Source organism: Triturus cristatus, chromosome 8 (assembly GCF_964204655.1).
Source record: "Triturus cristatus chromosome 8, aTriCri1.1, whole genome shotgun sequence".
Lineage (NCBI taxonomy): Eukaryota > Metazoa > Chordata > Amphibia > Caudata > Salamandridae > Triturus > Triturus cristatus.
The window spans coordinates 1,677,544,759-1,677,551,057 of NC_140591.1; positions in this window are offsets into that span (position 1 = coordinate 1,677,544,759).

Here is a 6,299-nt window from a genome sequence, read left to right on the forward strand (position 1 = left end):
CCTGCAGTCTTTCCTTTCACACCCCCTGTACCCCAGCAAGATTGTAGATAGGTCATTTATCAAAATCTTCTAACTTTGCAGACAGAGAAAGAAATGTAAGCACAAATCCACATGTTAAAAGAGTATGCAGCAATGTGTCAGTAGCAAAGCTTGCCATTTGACTCTGTAAATGCACAGCAAAGGAGGCAGGATAAAAACAACATCTATATATATCTTTATTGCTCATTCCCCTTCTGATCTCAAATCATTTAATGTTCTTGTGTTGGGCTAGGAGGTTGCGTATTGCCCTTGTAAATACATTATTTACAAACCCCTTGCGTCACAGGTGCGTCACTTTTTTTGACTCACGGGCAGTGCAGTGTGCCTGACCAAATTTATAAGGCCATGTAAAGCCACCCTATTTTGCATGGGCTTGTAAATATGGCCCTCTTTCATGCATTACTTTGCTTGAAAGGGGCGTTCCATGGGTGTTGCTGTGGGTATTCCCACGCAACAACCATGAAACTGACACATTCCCAGATTTACAAGGTTTAGTAAACTTGGGAACGCGTCCGATTCCTACGCCTACCCAGGGAAGACATAGGAGTGGTGCAATGAGGAGACATACCTTTTATTTCTCTTCGATTTTCCTTTTTTCTATGTGTGCTTGTCGCCTAGCCTCCGGACTGGAGGAGAACATTGAGAGTGCCATTATTGACGGGCCCTTTACACCTCCCATGCAGGGTGCTGGTGGCCCCTTTAACGTAGACTGGCTCACTGCAGCAGGAGGGACGGCTCCGACGACATCATCAAGGACGGACGAATCAGAAGCCAGTGAGCCCCGTAAAGCGGATGTCCGGATGAACGACGGCGCGAAAGCCCTTGGAGGAGAAGACGGAGACGGAGAGAGCAGAGCGACGGAGACGGAGAATCAGGAGGAGAACGGAGGACGAGATCCAGAGAGCAGAGCGGCAGGATTCGAGAAAACTGTGGAGCCAGGAGGCCAACTTCACGGCATCTCGCCCCGCCACGCGCCCGGAGGAGCGTGTCTGGGAAAGGCATACCACCCCGGACCAGGACCCCGCCGTCGGTGAAGACAACCTCGACCCGGCCACATCAGGAAGAGAGGAGAAAGAAAGAGAGACCCAGACGCTGTAACAGCTCTTTAATAAATCCTCGAAACAGTCCAATCGTCTAGTGGTGTCCTTGTTATACTCAGGGGGAGTACAGCTCCTAGGCGACAAGTGGCGAGCCAGATAGGAGAACTGAACTGCGAACCTCCACCCGATAAAGGATGGACACACTTATTCACCAAATGAAGGAAGGGCAGGCTAAGATGGAGTGGGCCATAGAGCGGACCTCCTCCCAAGCGGAGGCCGATCGGGCCGTCTTCACGTCGGCTATCCAAACTCAAGCCGAGAACCTGGTCAAATTGGCTGAGGGACAAGCTCACCTTATGGCCTCTCTCGGGCAGGCTGGAGCGGCCGCCCCTCCGGGAACTGTTGTCCCTCTTCAGAAGTTCACCCCCGGAGAGGACCCCTTGGCCTTCTTCCTGAATTTCGAAAGAGCCGCCCGGGCTAGTACCTGGGCAGGAGAGAGGTGGCCTTTTTATCTCGCACCATTGTTGGTTGGGGAAGCCCAGGCGGCGTATCAGACTGTTAATAAGGATGGAACCGCTACCTACGCCATGGTAAAACAATACTTTCTAGATAGACTGGGAGTGGATGACGAGACTCATCGGCTGCGATTCCGGCAAGAGCGAGGGGCACCTGGCGACCTACCAAAGACTCTTTTCTTTAAATTGAAAGAAACAGCTGATCAGTGGCTAAAACCCCAGGAGTCCAGTATGGAGGAGGTAATGGGAAAAATCTACCTGGAACAATTCCTGGAAGCGCTCCCCTATCCCAGCCAACGATGGTTAAAGCAACACGCCGGCTTAACACTGGAGCAGGCTGTGGAAATGGCCACATCCTACGCCTGAGCTCAAGGCCACCCACACAAGGAACCCGAGCGACCAGTAAAACCCGCTATCCCAGGAAGAGGGGACCGGAAGTACAGTAAAGCGATCCCTGAGCCCGTACGAAACCGAAGAGCCCGACCAGATCACCCCCCTTTCTCAGGTCCACAGTGCTATGATTGTGGGGAGTGGGGACACATAGCTCGCTATTGCAGGAAGAAGAGGGACAAAGAGGAGGAACCAATGGATGTGAGCTATTTGCCCCACTCCCTCCTCTTCGCTCAGGAGACGGGACACGTGTTCTACGTGAGTGTAAAAATACAGGGTAAGGGAGTACGGGCCCTACTAGACTCAGGCTGCAAACACTCCGTAGCAAGGCAGGAGCTCATACACCCCTCTTGGGTCCTACCGGGTAGAAGGGTGGGTATAAGGTGCGTACACGTGGAGGTGAGGGATTACCCTTTAGCCACAATCCAGTTACAAACACCAAAAGGAGCCAGCATGAATGCGACAGTGGGGGTCCTTCCACAGCTTCCAGAACCTGTCATATTAGGAACCGACAATCCCTGTTTTTCCTCCATGATGAGGGAAGTTCTCTGTTCCCCGAACCAGTGGGCGGTCTCCGTATTGACCCCCGAACCCTGGGCTAAGGACACACACTTCCGTACGGCCCAATTAAACGATGCCAGTCTTGTCAACGCCTGGAACAAAGCCCGGACAGAGCAAAACCAAGCGACTAAATCATACCCCACCTTCGTTGAACTAAAGGCTCTCCTCTACCGTTTAGCGAAGGAAGACGCTGTTCCTCAACTGCTGGTTCCCTCCGACTTTAGGGATCAAATTCTTTTTTTTGCCCATGCCCACCTTTTGGCGGGGCACGTTGGGGCTGAAAAAACGGGTCAAGCCATACTGCAGCATTTCTTCTGGCCCGGGGTCTATGCCCAGGTCCAGAAATACTGCCAGGAATGCCACATATGTCAACAGCGCAATCCCTACACACCTCCTGCGGTCCCCTTGCAACCACTTCCCATCATAGGCAAACCGTTTGACAGGCTAGGAATGGACCTCATAGGTCCCTTACCCAAATCTAGTCGAGAACATCAGTACGCCCTTGTTTTAGTGGATTACGCCACCCGCTATCCGGAGGCGTTTCACCTTAGAGCAGCCACCACCACCGCCATAGCTCAGCGTCTGGTAGAACTGTTTTCGAGGATGGGTTTCCCTAGAGAAATGGTCACTGATCAGGGAACCCCATTCGTGTCGAGACTGATGAAACAGGTGTGCCATCAACATCAGACACATAAAAACCTCAGTATACCACCCCCAGACAGACGGGTTAGTTGAGCGCTACAATGGAAGCCTGAAACTAACCCTAAAAAACTTCTGTCTGGGGATGGGAGGAATTGGGACCAAATGCTGCCTTTGGCCCTGTTTGTGTTACGGAGTCAAACCCAGTCCAGCTTGGGTGCTTCTCCTTTTGAGCTCCTTTTTGGGCGGAAGCCAAGAACCTTACTCGAGATAACGAAGGACAGCTGGGAAACAGAGGGGAGAGAGGAAGCTGAGGCACTCCTAGACTATACCCGTCAGTTACAGTCCAGGTTACATAAATTGAGGACACTCGCACATGAACACCTAGCCATCGCCCAAACCAAACAGAAGTATTTTTATGATAAGGGGAAGAAGTGGAGGGACCTCGATGTGGGTGATTGGGTCTTGGTGTTATTACCCACTTCTGCTCAAAAGATGAGGAAAGAGTGGCAAGGTCCCTTTCAGGTGGTGAGCAAAGTGGGTAGAACCTCCTACGTTCTACAGGTGTCTCGAACCAAAACTCAGTTGTACCACATTAACATCCTAAAAAAATGGCTGGGAAACCCTCTGGGTTCTTCCCAAACAGTCTCCTTTTCCACTCCTCTGTCGCATACCATTCCTGAATTGCCTATCAACCCGAACTGTCGATTCTCTACTACATCAATTTGCTGGGATATTCTCTGACCAACCGGGAAGAACCCACCTGGCTGAACACACCATACCGAGCCCCTCGGGGGTTGTAGTCAAACAAAAACCCTATAGGGTACCTGAGGCACGACGAGCGGCCTTCAAAGCCGAGATCCAACAAATGCTAAAAACTGGAGTTATTATCCCTTCCCAGAGCAACTGGTGTTCCCCGGTTGTCCTTGTGCCAAAACCAGATGGAAGTATCCGCTTTTGTATTGATTTCCGGGCTGTCAATAGGGTTTCCAAACAGGACGCGTACCCTCTTCCCCGGGTTGACTAGTTGGTAGAACGCCTTGGTGAGGCCAAGTATATAACCACTATCGACCTCACCAAGGGGTATTGGCAGATTCCCCTTGCTCCTGGTGACCAGGAGAAAAACGCCTTCTCAACTCCCTCGGGGCATTACCAGTTTACTGTCCTCCCCTTTGGCTTGCATGGGGCCCCGGCCACCTTTCAACGGACCATGGATACCCTTCTCAGACCACACCTTCCTTATGCTTCCGCCTACCTGGATGACATTGTCGTCTTCAGTAAAACGTGACCTGACCACCTTCACCACCTGAACCGTATATTAGACAGCATTTGTCAGGCGGGGTTCCATATAAATGCCAAAAAGTCCCGGGTGGCTTATCACCAGGTAAAATATTTAGGGTTTCTGCTCGGAAATGGGAACCTAAAACCTCAGACGGAGAAGGTGGCCGCTGTTCAGGCTTTGACATACCCAAAGACAAAGAGGGATCTTAGGGCGTTTTTGGGATTAGTGGGCTATTACAGACGGTTTGTCCCACACTTTGCCAATCTGGCCGGTCCCCTAACTGATCTCCTACGTAAGTCCCAGACTTCACCTCGCTTACGAGTTCCCACTGATCAGGAAGCTGCTGCTTTTCAGGCCCTCAAAGACGCTCTCACCTCTTCCCCTGTGTTAGTAGCCCCTGACTTTCAGAAACCCTTTATCCTTCAAACAGATGCCTCGGGGGTTGGGATAGGGGCGGTGCTTTCCCAAGAGGATGCCGAAGGCCACGAGCGCCCTATTTTGTACATCAGTAGGAAGCTCTTTCCCCGGGAGCAGGTCTACTCCACCATCTAGAAGGAGAGTCTGGCGATCAGGTGGGGGGTGGAGAAGCTTCGCTACTATTTGTAAGGCAGGACCTTTATCCTCTTTACGGACCATGCCCCTCTCACCTGGCTCCAGCGTAACAAGGGCCACAATGAGCATATCCTCCGCTGGTTTTTGGCCTTACAGCCCTATCGCTTCGAGGTGAAACATCGCAAGGGGTCGGATCAGGGTAATGCTGACTTCCTCTCCAGATACCCTATTTCCCCCGATCGGGAAAATCCGGGGGTTGGGATGTGTCACCTAGCCTCCGGACTGGAGGAGAACATTGAGAGTGCCATTATTGACGGGCCCTTTACACCTCCCATCCAGGGTGCTGGCCGCCCCTTTAACGTAGACTGGCTCACTGCAGCAGGAGGGACGGCTCCGACGACGTCATCAAGGACGGAGGAATCTGAAGCCAGTGAGCCCCGTAAAGCGGAAGTCCGGATGAACGACGGCGCGAAAGCCCTTGGAGGAGAAGACGGAGATGGAGAGAGTAGAGCGACGGAGAATCAGGAGGAGAACGGAGGACGAGATCCAGAGAGCAGAGCGGCAGGAGTCGAGAAAACTGCGGAGCCAGGAGGCCAACTTCACGGCATCTCGCCCCGCCAAGCGCCCGGAGGAGCGTGGCTGGGAAAGGCATACCACCCCGGACCAGGACCCCGCCGTCGGTGAAGACAACCTCGACCCGGCCACATCAGGAAGAGAGGAGAAAGAAAGAGAGACCCAGACGCTGTACCAGCTCTTTAATAAATCCTCGAAACAGTCCAATCGTCTAGTGGTGTCCTTGTTATACTCAGGGGGAGTACAGCTCCTAGGCGACAGTGCTGCAGAATGAAAGTGTAAACACCTCTTGTGAATGTTTATCTGCAGGTAGGTAACGATCACCCCTACAATGCAGACAGCCTTGCAGCATGATAACAGAGTGTCTGCGTTGGCGCATAGCAGCCCATTGTGCGCCAGCACAGGGGAGAAGGAAAGGAATGTGCATCAAAATATTGTAAATGAGGCCCTGAACGTCCTAATTTTACCTCAGAGCCCCTATACATACCTGAATTCAATCTCCAATAGTCACTTGTCTGAGAAAGCTTCCCTCACACATAGGGATGGTAAAGAAGCTGCAGCTGACCATGCCCCCTGCAAACTCTATTGTAGGTGAAGTGCAGTAGCAGAGAGCAGTGCAAGCTTCCTTCACACACAGAACAGGTACAGGTGAGACCACGGTGCAGGCCTCAGTAGGTGCAATGCAGAAGCAGAGAGCACTGCAAGCTT